Source organism: Macrotis lagotis, chromosome X (genome assembly GCF_037893015.1).
Source record: "Macrotis lagotis isolate mMagLag1 chromosome X, bilby.v1.9.chrom.fasta, whole genome shotgun sequence".
Classification (NCBI taxonomy): Eukaryota; Metazoa; Chordata; class Mammalia; order Peramelemorphia; family Peramelidae; genus Macrotis; species Macrotis lagotis.
The window spans coordinates 656,306,179-656,322,738 of record NC_133666.1 but is presented as its reverse complement, the minus strand read 5'-3'; the positions used below and the strand labels follow the sequence as shown (position 1 = coordinate 656,322,738).

The 16,560-nt window shown below is 43.6% G+C and overlaps 1 protein-coding gene across 15 annotated transcripts in view; it reads left to right on the top strand.

Moving 5' to 3' along the window:
• The window catches only part of FBRSL1 (fibrosin like 1), a 289,992-nt gene that overhangs the window by 181,292 nt on the left and 92,140 nt on the right, over positions 1-16,560 (top strand). The window lies entirely within an intron of this gene.

The following is a 16,560-nucleotide window of genomic DNA, read 5'->3' as shown; positions in this document are numbered from 1 at the left end:
AGAGGAAGGAAAAGCCCCTGTGCTCTCCATATAAAGGTAGGGCAGGTTTCACATTAAAAAAAAAAGATAAGTGACTTGGATTCAGAAAAACCTGGGGTTCAAATTTTTTAAGATTTCACAAGTTGTGTGGCCATGGACAAGAGACTTCACCTCTGTTTGCCTTGATATACTTCATCTGTAAAATGGAATATTCCTCAATGGAATGATTGTGTTTGTTTTTGGATCTGCCTGGGTGTACATGTGTGGCTGCATGTGTACATGTGTGTGTGATTGTACATATTTTTGTTTTTCTGCATAGGTGATTGTATCTAAGTCTCTTCCTTAGCATTGCTGTGTCTTGGGTGTGAAAATGGTTTTACCCTATTTTGAAAGATAATCATTGTGATCCAGAGAAGGGTTTGCTAGCCTTGAATCCTTCCTTGTAATGCTCATGTACTTGTGAAATTGGATTCATTATGGGTGCTAATGGATGTGATAACCTGCACCTTGTGTTGAAGTATACCCGTGTGATCAGAGATGCCGACTGGGTCTTCCAGAACATCTGTTCCCAGTGCTGACATGAAGAATATATGCACAAGCAGGAAATTGGCTTTTTACCCACATCAAGGCCTCCAAATCAGAGATAGACTATGAAGCTAGGATGGATATGGTGATCCTAGTCATTGTGGGACCATTGGACAAACTCTGCAGATTGTTCCAGGGCCAGACTGAATCAGAATGTGGACAAGTTAGATTTTGACTAGGACTGAAACCCAGAGGTATGCTCTTTCACGAGAGACCTCCACTTTCTCAGTGTGGGTATGCTTGGGGATTAGCCAGAGTTCACCATTAGCCTGGAGATTAGCTAGAGATATCCATCAGTGTGGGCATTGGAGGAGATGGTGGTCAGTTTAAGGTGAGAGTGTGGAGATTGTCATTTGTCCGTTGTTCTTGAACAACAGGGAGGTGATGCCATGACAACAAGCAGTGAATTGGATTTGAGCGAGGGGATGCCAATGGCCAGATGTTAATCAAGATGACCAGAGATGATCCTGGATGCAAGGCAATCAGGGTTAAATGACTTGCCCAAGGTTACACAGCTGTGGCAAGTGTCTGAGTGTGGATTTGAACTCAGGTCCTCCTGACTCCAGAGCTGGTGTTCTATCTACTGCACCCACCTAGCTTGTGTAGGGATTTGGTTGGAAATGTAGATTACTGTGAGGATTGGCTTTAGATGTTAGCAAGTTTGAGAATTGCCCAGAAACAGTACTAAAAATGGACCTAGGTCTGCAGTATTGGTCAATCGATATAGGGATTACCTCCAGAGACAGTGGCCAATGTGAGAATTAGACAGATAGACTGGTCAATATGATGACTGGCCAGATATAGTGATTAGAGTCAGGACTGAATACCAAAGACATTGATCAGCATGGGAATTCATCAGAACCTGGTCATTATGGAGGCTGGATCTGTATAGCGCCAGTATAAAAAGCAGCCCAACACAGTAGTTGGGGACATTATCCAGGCAGTGTCAGAATTGACCTGGATAGTGGCCCTCATTCGGTGTTACTGTCCTTGGGTGTTAGAGGGTTAGATCCACCCCTAGTTTTGTGCTTAAGACACCCCCTCCCCCAGCATGGCCCTGGGATCCTTCTACCCTTCCCCCATCTCCCAGGCAGGCCTGACACTATCATAAAGGTGTACCCAGGTGGCTGTTTGAGGCTCCTCCTGAGAGATGATTAGAGCCAGATGAGTCTGAACACAGCCCCTTTTGTTAAGGAAACAAAGGCTAGTAATTGGACTCACGTGGAGGGAGGAGCCACTTAGCATAGCCCAGTAACCAGAACAGTCTGTGCAGGGGTTTGGTCAGTTGAGTGGTTCCTTATTGCTGGGCGGGCAGACCATCTTGGACCAGCTCAGCCCAAACCCATATAGGGAGGCACAAACCCAGGATGGATTCACATCAGTCTCAAAACAGACAGGAAGTCATCAGCAGGGATGAGATGGTGAAAGTTCACTCAGGTCTTCAGGGGAAAACGTGAAATCTATGAGTGATTTCTATCCATTTACTTCTCCTGCCCAGCGTGGGGGTCAGTCCTGACCCATTCATCATCCTCAAACTTTTGTGCGACCTCCACAGCCTCTAGGGGCACTTGGCACAAAAAGCAGATGTGAACGGGTGGTTCTCACCCTGGACCTAGCCTGCAGAGGGTTTTTCTGGTTGCTGGTAGGGGACTGGGAGATGCTACTTTCTATAGACCGATGGTCAACAGCACCTCCGCATACTGGAGCAGGTGGCCAGGCCCCAAGCATAGGTCGGTCAAGTTCAGCAAAGCACTGGCAGAGCTCCCCATGATGAACATACAGGGGGGGTGCTGAGTCTTCAGGAGAGGGAGAGGAGAAGCTGAGGGTCAAGGTCCAAGATGAAAAGAGATCCACCCATTATCAGAAGAAGGGTTTAGATGGAGAAGAAAAACACAGACTTATGCGTGGGAAGGGTCTTCGAGAACAAGGGAGAGAGATCCTCTGTGCAGGATAATGCTTAAACCTTGGGGAAATGGATGGATGGATGATTCCTTCAACACCAGTGATATCAGAAATGGCCAGTGATAGATGCCCAGCTGTGAAAAAGGAAGATGGAGAAAGACGCCATGACCAGGTTCTCCAGAGCAGCCACCTTGCTGCCCGCTGCCGCTGGGCGGCTGGGGCTGCGATTGCTAGTCTCAAACCAAAATTCAATTATGCAGTGCAGGCAGGGTTTGCTGTGACACAGAGGGTTAGAAATTAATGTTAACACTGTTTCTGGTTAAGACTTTTTGTGTTGATAAATAATTCATAAGGCAGTTAGCTCTCTGAGGCTGACAACCCAAGGATGTATTAATACAGTCGACTCTGCGAAAGGTCAGCCCTGTACGGGGGAGCATCTCAGCCATCTTTTATTCATTTCCTGACACAGACTCATTAATTATTACCGTCCTGGAAGGGCTACACGGGAGGAGCGCTAATGAGAAAAAGGATATTGGGTTGGAGATCTGACACTCACTCTTTGAAACGACTTCTAAAAATCAGAACAATGCTGAGCTCTCGGCCAGGCCAGGCCGGCTCTTCCAGACAGAGACCCTCTCTCTAATGGGGACCAGATGGCAGCCGCTCCATCCGGCTTGGTTTGGAGACGCTCCCTGCTTGAGGGGTAGGGGGATGGCGATTCTAGGGAAAGTTGTCTGGCCCCAGGACCGTGGATGAGGACCAGGTGTCCAGGCAGCAGGAGAGAGGCTCGATGATGCTTCCCTGCCCTGGGGCATTCCCAGGGGTCCCCAGAGGTGGGGAGCAGGACACAGATGGCTCAGAGAGGGGAGCACGGCTGGGCCTCTCTTGTCTGTTTTCTGTGCAGATGGCAGAAACTCTTTTGGAAAGTTAGCTGTAAACCCTGAACTATCCCAGAACCAGGGAAGCCTTGCTAATTAGCTCCCTTAAATGGGGCTCCCTTGCTGTCTTCAGTGCCTGGGACAGGAAGATGGTCACTCACATATAGTCTTTGACCAGTCACTTCAGTTCATGAGATCATTGACTGAAAGCTGGGAAAGACCTCAGAGGTCATCCAGCCCAATTCTGTAATTTTATAGATGATGACTTTTAAGTCTGTCAGCAAGCATTATTAAGCCCCTACTATAACCAGTGTCTGGGGACACAAAGAGACAAAAGACAGGCCTTACCCTCAGGGAGCTTACAATCTAAAGAGGGAGGAAACAAGCAGGCAGAGATCTGGTCAAGATATACAGATTATCTCATTTGATAAATTGTGAAAATTGAGGTGAAAAGAGTGGCCCAAGGGTAAGGAAGAGCTCCAGAGGGGAGGAGCCACCTCAGAAGTCCTTCCCCTAGCCTTCAGGTAATTTCCCAGAAATCTTGCTCTTATCAATAGTCCTGACCTGTGACTCCATTATGAGAGGGAGCTCCAAATGAAGAAAACCATACAATTTCTGAGAACACTGTCTACAAAATAGTTTTCTGATAGTGTCTCTGAGGCAGGGGGAGGTTAAGGGGCTTACTGAGTGCCAGCCAGGACTTGAATCTAAGTCCTACCTGACTCTTTCTCCATTACATCATAAAAGCCTAGAAGTTGGGAAGGGGGTGTACCTCAGCCATAGAGAGCCCCAAAGATATGTTTGACATAGGATGACTCACTATGGATTCTGGAGACCCTTGAGAACTAGCCTCTGTTCTGGACCTCTGGGGAGTCAGAGGAGACTCTAGGTCCTTGTGAAAGATTCTTCCAGAAGGGATGACAAGATCCACATTTCCCTAGGGAGGATTTTTCCCTATTCTTTACATGGGGAGCAGCTAGGTGGCACAGTGGATAGAGAACCAACCCTGGAGTCAGAAGGACCTAAGTTCAAACCCAGCCTCAGACACTTAGCTGTATGAACTTGGGCAAGTCATTTAACCCCATTGCCTTGCCCTTCCCCCCCTAAAAAAGGACCTATTTAGATGGGTGGGGGTTCTAAGTTCTCCCCATCTAGCCTGAGCTATTACCAGCTATCACCACCCAGTAGCTCTGGAAATGATTTCAGGGGGGTGGCAGGTGATGTCTAAGGAAATAATCATGTGAGATCCCCTCCTGCCTTGGGACCCCCATCCTTTTCTCCACTCCTCCAAGCCAGAGGCTCAGGGCGTACAGAGGCCCACTAGGGCCAAAGACTTACACACATCCACATGTAACAAAACACCACATCGCTGTATGTGTACCACTCACTACAGCTGTGTATAAATTTGTTTAATGGGTCTCTAACTCACCATCAGACTCATAAAGGCAGCCACTGTACAGGCTATTAGGCGGCAGTAACTTAATTGCTCGTTAATTGGGTAATTAGTGCTTTGTTTTGCTTTAAAGCCTAAACACTCATAAAAAGTGAATTAGCTGAGTAAACAAGAATGGAATTTTCATGATATGCTGTCCTAGCAATTGTGCATAATTAATCAGCCTTTGATTATGATTCCTGTCCTGTCCTGGACCACTGGGTCAAGTTTGGGGTGGGAGGGAGCAAGAAGGAGGGCAGGGAGACAGAATAGTCCTAGGAGAGTGGGGCAAGGTCCAGGAGGGCTTCCTGGCTGTCATTGGTCAAAATTGGAGGATTGGGGCATCAGCTCTTTAGAAGACATCTAGTTCAACCCTCTTCTTATACAGATGAGGAAACCGAGGCCCCAGGAGGTAAACTGATTCTCCCACCCCCCAGGTTAAGTCGTAGAGATGGGACTAGATCCTTGGTCCTTTAAAAACAAATACATTGGGGAAAAGTGATGGACCTGGGTTCATATTCATATCACCTTAGGCAAGTCATTTCCTCTCCCTGGACCTGAATTTCTTCATCTCTAATGGTGACCCAGTGAATAGAGCCCTGGACTTAGACTCAGGAAGACCTGAGGTCAAGTATGAGCTCAGATACTTATAAGTTGGGCACAAGTCATTTAACCTCTGCCTCAGTTTCCTCACCTGTAAACTGAAAGAAGTGCACCCACCTCCCAGAATTGTTGTGACACAGGTAGTACAGAGCTCAATACATAATAAACTCCTAATAAATGTTTGTCAATCTATCCATCCATCCATCATCTCCATCCATCCATCATATATCTACCTACCTATTTATCTTTTCATCCATCCATCTATTATCTATCTTCTTGTTTATCTTTCTGTCCATCCATCCATCTATCTATCCATCCATTTATCATGGATCTGTCTATCTATCCATCCACCCATACATAAAGAAAAAGTGACAAGTTTGGAATTGTAGGACTGGGATTAAATTCCCTCTCTGCTCTTATTACCTGTTTATTTTGGCCAGATCACTTTACCTGTCTCTTGCCCTCAGTTTCCTCAACTGTAAAATGAGAAGTTGAATGACATGGCCTCTAGGGTCTTTGACCCCATGAATTTGTGAGGTGAGAAGACTCCATCACAGAGCTGACTCTCTTTCCACGTTAAGATTCTACAGTCCTGGGCCAGGGTCTAGTGGGAAGAATCTCTGCTATCGTCACTGCGCCCCTGCTCTTGGAGAGTCCTCCAGTGGACTTTTTGTGATGGAGAGGTGTTGGATACATGCTTAGCCTAGCACTCACTTCTCATGGGCTTGATGAATTGATCTAGGTTTAATTTCTGTGTTATCTTTGCAGGAGTCAAAGAAAGGAAAAGAGCATAAAGTCAGGGGTCCTTACCTGCCTCAGGTTCAGCCACCTTGTGTTTCCTTATCTTTCAAATGAGCAGGTTAGATTAAATGGTCATATATTTAACACTAGGAAAGGACCTTGGGGATTCTTTGACAGATGAGGAAACTGAGCTGAAGCAGGTAAAGGACACTCGGGTAGAAGTTAGGAGAAGTATTTAGCTGGGACAGTCCATCTCTCTACTACTGCTGTCTTGGTAGGCGTTCTGCCTCCCGTTCTTGTCCCTAGGAAGCATGCATCTTTCCTGGAACAGATGGGTCCCAGGGGCTCTCATTTCTGCCTGGGTCATGGAGTCCAAGACTCCCTAACATGTCCTCATATGACCCCATGTGAACTTGGACAAGCCATTGAATTGAGCTCCTCCATTTTCTCAGTTTTCTCATCTGTAAATGAGAGGGTAGACTGAGGTCCCTCAGAACTGAAGATCCAGGATCCTGGGGAGGAAGGAGATGGGGCTGGACCCCTGACTCAGGACCAAGGAGCCCAAAAATCCACCATCTGAGGGAAGGCCTGAAATCCTTTAGTCTCAGAAAAAGGAACACAACAGCTGTACTAGTAAAGAAAAGCTGACGGGTAGAAATTTAAAAGTCAGTGACCCACAGGAAGCCTTCCGAGTATTATTGGATCGTGCCCAGGATCAAAAAGACCAGGCTCTGGAAACAGCTCCCTGCGGTGTGTTAACTGGCAGTTACAGGAGGCATCCCAGGGAAAGAGACGTCTTTGAAAGCCTGGAGCATGACGAGGACGGAGAAGCCCCCCGAGTGCAGCAGCTGAGACCAAGCCGGACTCTCTGGGCTCGGTAAAATGTTTAAAAGAGAATCCTAGACTCAGAGGAGTGTCTGCTGAAAGGGCACCTAGGCCAAGCTTGGAACTTTACAGCTAGGGAAGGTGAGACTTGGAGAAGCAACAAGATGTCAATGCCAGGGTCAGATAGACCTTGGATCTCTAGCACTGCCATCTAGGCTAGCCAGCTGCCCCATTTTACACATGAGGAAACTGAGGCCCCAAAGATAGAATGACTTGCCTGGGGTTAGACTGGTAAGGGCACAGCCAATATTCAAACCAAGGGCCTCTGGCTCTATCCCCCTTTCTTCTTTACAATACTTGCATTGGTTGGATTACAGCAAACATTTTGTTCTCAACACCTCTTTACACTCTTAAAAATTATTGAAGCCTCCCCAAAGAGCATTTGTTTATCTGGGTCATATCTGTTGATCTTTTACCAAATCAGAAATTGAAGTGTCTATTAGTACTATAATGAAGATAGTTTTGATCTCATAGACTTCCTAAAAGAGTCTCATAGACTTTTAGGTACCCCTATGGGTCCCCAGAATCACAATTATAGGATTATATCTATATTGAGTGGGAAGGGACTTCAGAAGCCATTTAGTTCAACTGTTCAACAGATGAAGGAACTGAGCCTAGAGAGTATAGTGATTTGCTCAGGATTTAACAGGTAATAATTGTCAGAGGTTAGAAGACCCAGGTCTTCTGCCTGATTGTCAGGGATAGGGAGCTCTGAGGGATGCTAAGGAACTGGATGATGGCCCTAGGGAATCTTTGACTTTGCCCTGTGAGCTTTAAAAACTGATCCCAGAATTGGAAATTCTAAATCTATTTTGATCACTGATCCAGGAAAGAAACCAAAGAATCAGTAAGGATGGTCTCCTGACAATGGGGACCCACATGCTCATCCCACTAAAAAAGGCAAACGCAGAAGACATGGAGAAAAAAATAAAAAAATATTCTCCTACTCAGGTGACCCTGTCTCTCTTAGGCATGGGTCTCAGAATCACACAGTATCCCCAATACTTGATCATCCAACCTTACAGTGAAGGGAGGAGCCCATTATTCCCTTGCCAGGCAGCCTTTTGGATTGAAGAAATATTACCCCACCTGTAGACTAAATCTGTGTCACTGTAACATTCTGACCCCCTTATTCTAGAATCTTGTTCTTTCTGACTTTGGGGGGCCACTCCTAAGTTACAATTCACCAATTCAGTTCAACATTTATCTAGTATCTTCTCTGAACAGTTCCTTCCCTGATGGAGCTTCCTGGGAAGATATAATGTGATATGTGAATGTATATAAAACTGAGAAAGGAAGAAAGTAATAAAGGGGAATTGGATGGGAGAGGATGTTAGCAACCAGAGAGGCCTTGGGTTGGAGGTGGCAACTGAATTATATGCTCTGAGGGAAACTTGGGACTTGATGGTGTAGGTGAAGGTGAGGAAGGTGTGCATTCCAGAGATGAGAAACCCTCTGTGCTTTTAAAAGTAGATGACCATGACTTGGGATCAACTAGGCCACCATTTTTAAAGGAATGAGGAGTGTAGGGAATAATAGAGTGTAATGGAAAGAATGGCAGCTATGTGGTACAGTGGATAGGAGGCTGGGAGTCGGGAAGGCATGAGTTCAAATCCAACTACAGATATCATTAGCTATATCCCTGGACAAGTCACTTAACCTTGTTTGCCTCGTTTTACTCATCTGTAAATAAACTGGAGAAGGAAATGGCAAGTCAATCCTGTATCTTTGCCAAGAAAATTGCCTATAGGGTCACAAAGAATTGGACACAACCGAAACAACTAAACAACAATGGGAATAATATAGAATAAATAATTAAGAATACTACAGAATAACTAATGGGAAAATATAGAACAATATTGGAAATAGAGAACCAAGCCAGATTAAGGGGAGCTTTAAATGTCAGACTAAGACATTCTCCAGGTTAAAGGTCCCTTTTTCCTTCAAATGACCTTTACAGGGCATGGTCTTCATCATTTGACTGTCTTGCTTGTTCCTTCCTTCCCTCATCAAGCTCTGTTTTTAGATGAAGGAAGAGAGTGAAGATAAGATACATGCAAATTTAGGGAGAGATAAAAGGTCAGACCAGATACAAAAATCTTGAATGAGGTTTTTTAAAAGAGAAACAAAATCAGTGTTTCTCTCCTTAACAAGGAGTCAAAAAGCATTCGCACCTTTAGTTAGAAGACTACTTAGGAATTAGAACTAGAAGAGACCTGAGAGAACCTCCAGCATCATCCTTCCATTGAGGGAGTAGAGTCCAAAGGAGTAGCCAGGTTATATGGCTGATCAACAATAGAGTTCATATTCAAAGCCTAATTCTGTAATGCGCCCAAGCTAGGGGTCTTCCCATTGCTACTAGTTCATTGAGAAAGGAGACTCTCCTATGTGCCTCCCCAACTAGAATCCTGGGACTGGAGAGACCTTGGATATGATCCCCAATTGTTTTTATATTCCTGTATTCAGAAGATGAAAAGCAATTTGGGTGTCAGAGGACCTAAGTCCTCTGACATCTTACTATCTCTGTTTCCTTGATTTAAGTCCCTTAGCTTCCTTGAGTCCCGGTAATCTCATCAGTAAAATGGTGGAGGGTATTAGACTTGATGGCTCTCTGTGATCCTATAAAGCCTCCATTCCTCCCATTTACCAGACAGCCTGCGTTCCATATTATTCATATTGGTTACCATCCAATCTGTATTGACAGTACCCACATTTAGGGTTCGAGTGAGATAGTATTGCTAGAGCACAACAGTGCCCAACACATCGTAGGTATGGTGTAAACACTTCTTTCCTCCCCAATTCGAGCACCCACCCAATACCAGCTTTAAAATCGAAAGGCCCTGGGTTCAAATCCTGTGCACACTGGCTGTATGACCTTGAGCATGTCACTTAAGCTCTTGGCATCTCTAGTGCTGTCCTACATTGAAAGGAGTTTTCTTCACCCTTTTGTTCCCCAAACCAGTGAAATAACAGCCTCAGTCCCTATTTCTCTCTCTTTGTTATTATTAGGGATATTAACCCTCTCCCCATGCAGCTCACCTGCATTTGGACCCTCCAGGCCCTCCCAGCCTCCCCTTGGAAGAGCAAAAGAGGAGGAGGAGGAGGAGGAGGAGGGAGAGGGAGAGAACTTGGGCCGAAAACATGCTCAGCTCTGTTTGAGTAGCGCTAATTTATATGACTTAGGTGGGCGTAAAAGGATGAGAAATGACCTTTTCAACATGACTCCAGATATAAAAACGATCTTACAATCTTATTATCATGAGAACATTTCGCCCGGTATTAAGCTCCATAAATTACCTTTTCCCCAAGCTAGTAACCCTGTGTCCCCTGGGGGCCAGTGGCAGAGGAGATGCCTGCTCCTGGCTCCTTATTTTAGCTGAATTGCTTAATTGGTGTGTGCTCTCCATCCCCGATTGAGTATTTGGAGCACAAATGAAGGTTAGAACCTTTGCGCTAGTTATCGACTGAAGGAAAATTGATTCACGCTCAAGAGTGCAGTTGGGAGAGAGGACTCGTGATTCTCCCCAGGAAGGAGGGCACCGGCTCATTTCTCGAGCCTCCCACCCCCCCACCCCCAATATTTCTCGCAAAGGTCAGGCCAGCTGAGCAAAATTTGTAAAACTCTGAACCATTGTTCAGGAACCCAAGATTATGTTGCCATAGGGAGTCCTGGGAGTGAATAAATCAGAGGGGGGGTAGACGGGGCCACCCCCTCCTTCTTTATTTGCACTGCTGTACCCACATACACACATATGTTCAGAACATTTGGGTTGGGCTCACAGATGGAGGGGTATTGAATCAGCTGGGTTCAAATCTGATTGTTGCTAAATTCTGATCTTTCACTTCTATGGACCTCTTTTTCTCATTTTTAAAATGAGAGATTAAAACATGACTATGAGTGGAAACTGGTTTTGTTTTTTCTTTGTACCCCTAGGACTTGGGCACATTGGCCAGTCTATAGTGGGCACTTAATAGCTTGTTGATTGGTTACATAGTTCTTATTCTCTTCTTTTTTTATTTAATTTTATTTTAAGGCAATGGGGTTGCCCAAAGTCACACAGCTAGACAATTATTAAGTGTCTGAGGGCAGACTTGAACTCAGGTCCTCCTGACTCCAGGGCCAGTGCTCTATCCACTGCACCACCTAGCTGCCCCAGTTACATAGTTCTTAATATATGATTGATGATGGAAGGGAAGAAGAAAGGAAGGAAAGAAAGGAGAAATAAGGCAGCTCCCAGATGGCGGGGTAAAGGCGGGGACTCGCCCGAGCTCTCCTCCAGACTTCTCCAAATACTTTTAAATAATAACTCTAAACAAATTCTAGAATGGCAGAAAGTACAAAAAGAGAATATTCCAACCTAAAGCAAGGTAGAAGGTCGTAGGAAAGGTCTCTTGCAACAGGGTGAGAAAGAAACATAATCCAGTGCCAGTCTTGCCAGCACAGACCAGACACCAAAAGAACGTGGAGCAGACCTCGGACCACTGGATCAGAGTCAGAGGTGGCAGTCACCAGACCTCTTCAGCCCATAGACAGTAAAGGGATAGGACAGAGGTCTGAAGATTTACAAGGTTTCCTTTGTTGATACTATTGCAATGCCTATACTCAGATCTGGGTGTGAGAGTCACAATCCCAGGGTAAGGAGGACCACAACGACCCTGGTCACAGTTCCAGGTTTGAAAAGAGTGTTTCGTGGTCACTCAACAAACACAGGACCATACAATAGAGTAAGAAACACATCTCTCCCTAGAGACTACCACCTTGGAAGAGTCAAAATCTTACACATTGCTGGGGTTATCTCTGAAAACAGCTGCACAGTGCTCCCTCCTCTTGGGAAGGAGAGCCCTACTTTTAGCAGCAAGTTTAAATTCAAGAAAGAGATGGAAAATGGAAAAAAAACCAACAGAAAAAAATTCTGTCCATAGAAAGTTACTATGATGACAAGGAAGATCAAATCATACTCTCAGTAGATGACAATAGTCAAAATTCCTGTATACAAAGCTTCAAATTAAAATACAAATTGTTCTCAGATCGTGGAATTACTCAAAAAAAGATTTTATTATGTAAGAGAGAGAAAAAATTAGGAAGCGATGGAAGTAAATCATGAAGAAAGTGTCATCAGACTGATAATGGAGACACAAAATAGTAATGAAGAAAATAACATCTTAAAATACAGAATAGGACAAATGGTAAAAGAGGCACAACACTCCAGTGAAGAGAAGAATGCCTCAAAAAGCAGAATTGACCAAATGGGAAAAGATATATATTCCTTAAGAAGTAGAATTGACCAGATGAAAAAGGAGGCACAAAAGCTTATTGAAAAAATAATTCCTTTAAAGTTAGAATTGGACAAATGGAAACTAATGACTTTATGAGACATCAAGAAACAATGGGGAAAAAAGTCAAAGGAATGAAAAATTAGAAGAAACTGTGAAATATCTCAGTGGAAAAACAACTGACCTGGGAAATAGATCAAGGAGATATAATTTAAGAATTATTCGACTATCTAAAATTTATGATTTAAAAAAAAGCTGTAGACATCATCTTTCAAGAAATTATCAAGGAAAACTGTTCTGATATTCCAGAACCAGAGGGTAAAATAGAAATTAAAAGAATTACCTCCTGAAAGAGATCCTAAAATGTTGTTATAGCCAAATTCCAGCCCTCCAAGATCAAGGAGAAAAATGCTGCAAGCAGCCAAAAAAAATTCAAATATCATAGAAGATAACACAAGATTTAGCATCTTCTAAATTACAAGATTGGAGAGCTTGGAATATGATATTCCACAGAGCAAAAGAGCTAGGATTACAACCAAGAATCACCTTCCCAACAAAACTGAGTATAATCCTTCAGGGGAAAAATGGACATTCACTGAAATAGAGAACTGTCAAACATTCTTAGCAAAAAGATCAGAGCTAAATAGAAAATTTGTATTGCAAATACAAGGTGAAAAGAAGCATATAAAAAGTAAACCAGAAAGAGAAATCATAAAGGATTTGATAAGGTTAAACATTTTATATTCCTACATGGGAAAATGATAAGTCCTTTAAACTTTCTCATTATTAGGGCAGTTAGGAGTATACATAGAAAGCAGAGGTGTGAGTTGAATGTGATGATATGATTATTTTTTTAAAAAATGAAATTTCAAGATGGAAAAAATAGAATGAAGTGGGAGAAAGGGAAAGAGAGAAGTAGAATGGGATAAATTATCTGACATAGAAAAGGCAGAAAGGGGTAAATGGGGAAACTGGGAAGGGGGTGGAACATGTGAACCTTATTTTCATTGGAATTGCCTCAGAGGGATTAATATATATATACACTCAGTTGGCTGTAGATATCTTTCTTACCATACAGGAAAGTAGAAAGGGAAGGGGATAAGAGAAAAGGGGAGTAAAGGGGGACTGATAGAAGGGCAGTTTGGGGGAGATAAATGTCTGAAGCAAGATACTTTGGAGAATAGACAGAAAAAGGAGAAAATAGGTTGGTAATCATGATTATGAAAAAAATTGCAATGAGTTTCTCTGATAAAGACTTCCTTTTAACATAGAACACTGAGTCAAATTTATAGAAATAAGAGCTATTCCTCAACTGATAAATGGTCAAAGCATATGAGGACAGTTTTCAGACAAAGTAATCAAAGCCATCTATAGTCATATGAAAAAAAAGATTTAAATCACTTGATGAGATGCAAATTAAAATAACTGATCTACTACCTCACACCTATCAGATTGCTCAAGATGACCAGAAAAGGAAAATGACAAAATATTAGAGGGGATATGTAAAATTAAAGTATTAATGTATTATTGGTGATGTTGTGTACTAATTTAACCATTCTAGAGAGCAATTTGAACTATGCCTAAAGGACTAAAGCATGTATACCCATTGATTAAGCAGTATCACTACTATGTCTATACCCAAAGTGTACAAAAATATTTATAGCAGCTCTCTGAGTGGTGACAAAGAATTGATGGAATGTCCCATCAATTGGGGAATGGCTAAACAAGTTGTATGTGATTGTGATGTAGTACTGTTGTACTTTTAAGAAATGATGAACAGAGGGGCAGCTAGGTGGTGCAGGGGATAGAGCACTGGCCTTGGAGTCAGGAGTACCTGAGTTCAAATCCAGCCTCAGACACTTAATTACCTAGCTGTGTGGCCTTGGGCAAGCCACTTAACCCCCCATTGCCTTGAAAAATCTAAAAAAAGAAAGAAAGAAAGAAAGAAAGAAAGAAAGAAATGATGAGCAGGACACTCGCAGAAAAACTTGAAAAAATAAGGGAGGAGGGAAGACTGTATATTACTGCTTTCTGGTCACAGATCTCTAAATGACTATCACACCCAATTACTCACTCATGAGTTTGGGAGTCTCTTCCAGCTCTAAATCTATGATAACTGCCAATTATTTCTAATTTCCACCTTTTTTTTTTAATCAGAATTTACTGTCCATCCATACAAATAGATGTTGGAAGCCTAGCTTTGATGCTGTTCCTGCCCTGGGCTGACCCATCCCCTGGTCCTTGGTCTCAGCATCCAAGTATGCCTGGACAAAACAGAACTTTGTGCTCAAGGCTTCTGGTCTGAGAATTAGACAAGAGAGGCAGGAGCCTATGTAGGGATCCTTAGGGCCAGACCTGGCTTTAGCATGGCAAATGAAACAAATTTTACTTCTGGCTCACTCCAAGCCACTTTACTTTCTGTATATTCACAGTTTCCCAGTTTGAGCCTTCTTGCTTCAGACTTCACCTTCATACTATAAATCCCCAAGGCCCCTTATAGAGATTATAAATTCTGGGGCTGTTTCCCATTCCCTTTATTCCCACTTAATGAGTTGGCTCCATTAGGGTATCCTACACATTTGCTTCCTCATAGTTGTCTGGGGCTAAGAGGCTGGATTTCCAGGAGGGCCTGATTCTGAGGTTCCCAAAGAGGCATCCCTGTCCCCATCTGCTCCCTTCTGTCCTCCATCATCAGACTTAGACCCAGTTTCTTTCCTTAGCAGATATTCTCTGGCTTAGAAGTGACCTTGCTTCCTAGCAGGGCTTATCTATGCATGGAGCTCCTCAGACGCTTTAAAAGGGAAAGAGATTTTCGATGTGACAATTTTGCTGAACAACACTCCTCCTGGCCGAGCAGTAAGCCTCAAACAAGTTGGAGTGGGAAGGAGAGGCAACCTTCAGTGTTTAGGATTGCTGATATTCCCAAAGTCCAACCCTGATCCTCTGGTGCACATCCCTCTCCGACCAAAATGTTCCACACTTTCCAACTGTCCTGGACTTTTATGTGGCCTCCCAGCACACTCCCAAGTCATTGGCTCACGACATGGAAACCAGACCCTTTAATTTGCGAATTTACCTTGGTCTAACAACACTTCTGTAGGATCAAATAAAATAGCATATGAGAAGTATTTTGCAAACCTTAAAATGTCACATAAATGCCAGCAGTTCTCTTGGAGTACGGCCTTCTATGGTCTACATCTCCTGGAAAGAGCCCAAAATTTGGAATCAAAGGGTTTGGTTCAAATCTTTACTTTTTATATAACCTTGGGAAGATCACTGCTGAACCTCAGATCCTTGTCAGCAAAATGGAGATTTCCAGTTCTAAAGTCAGTGTCCTGTGATCCTATGATGCAGATATTAGCTTAGCCTAGCTCATGGCCTCCAATCCCAACCTTTAATTACTACTACTATTGAACAATAGATTCTCATCTGATAGATCTGCTTACAAGATTGCTTGTTGCTCCAAGGTAGGAGAGAGATGGGATAGGCTGGGAAGAAAAAGAGACTGAACTTGTTCCCAGGGGCTTTTCCCCTATTCCCAATAGGATCTAATAAGTCATTTCACCCACTGGCACCAATATGCCTTCTACTGGGTCTTCCTTGAAACCCTCTAGGGTATATTCTGCCTTGTCTCTCCTGTTTCTTCAGCAACATTCTTCTACAATTTTTGTTGCTTTTGTTAAAACATACCTTTACAATGCAAGCTGAAAGAACCTAGAGTAGGGAAGGGCCCAAAGAGCCTATGATTTGATCACAGAAAATCACCCCAGTGGAGCATTCATTCCACAGTGCAGTGCCCCCCAGGAGTCCTCTTGAAGGGTCTCTTGGAGTCTGATTTTGAAAGCCAGGAATCAAGTGACAGAGACACTGGTTCAAGGCCCTCTGTTTCCACCCTCCCCTCCAGTCCTGCCCTTCTTGGACTCTGAGCTTTGTCACCTTCCAAGACACAGAAGAGCTGAAATATTGTACTGGGAAACTGAATCCCAAAGGGAAGGTTTTCCCATCTCATGAATTTTTCATGTCTTTGTTTGAAAAATCCCCGGCTGACCATTGCCTCTAAAGCTGAGTAATTAACACTCATCCTGTGAAAAGGAAAGGAAGATGAGGCTTGTACTTATTGGGGCTTAATAGCTGTTTGGATTTTTTTTTTTAATCTGGGACTTGGGGGGGGTTGGTAAATTCCTTTCATTTCCCCCCCTCTCTTCCCCAACATAAACCTTCCGGACTGGCTTTGACAGGGAAGGCAGGTAGGAAGATCCCAACAAGAAGGCCTTTCTCCGT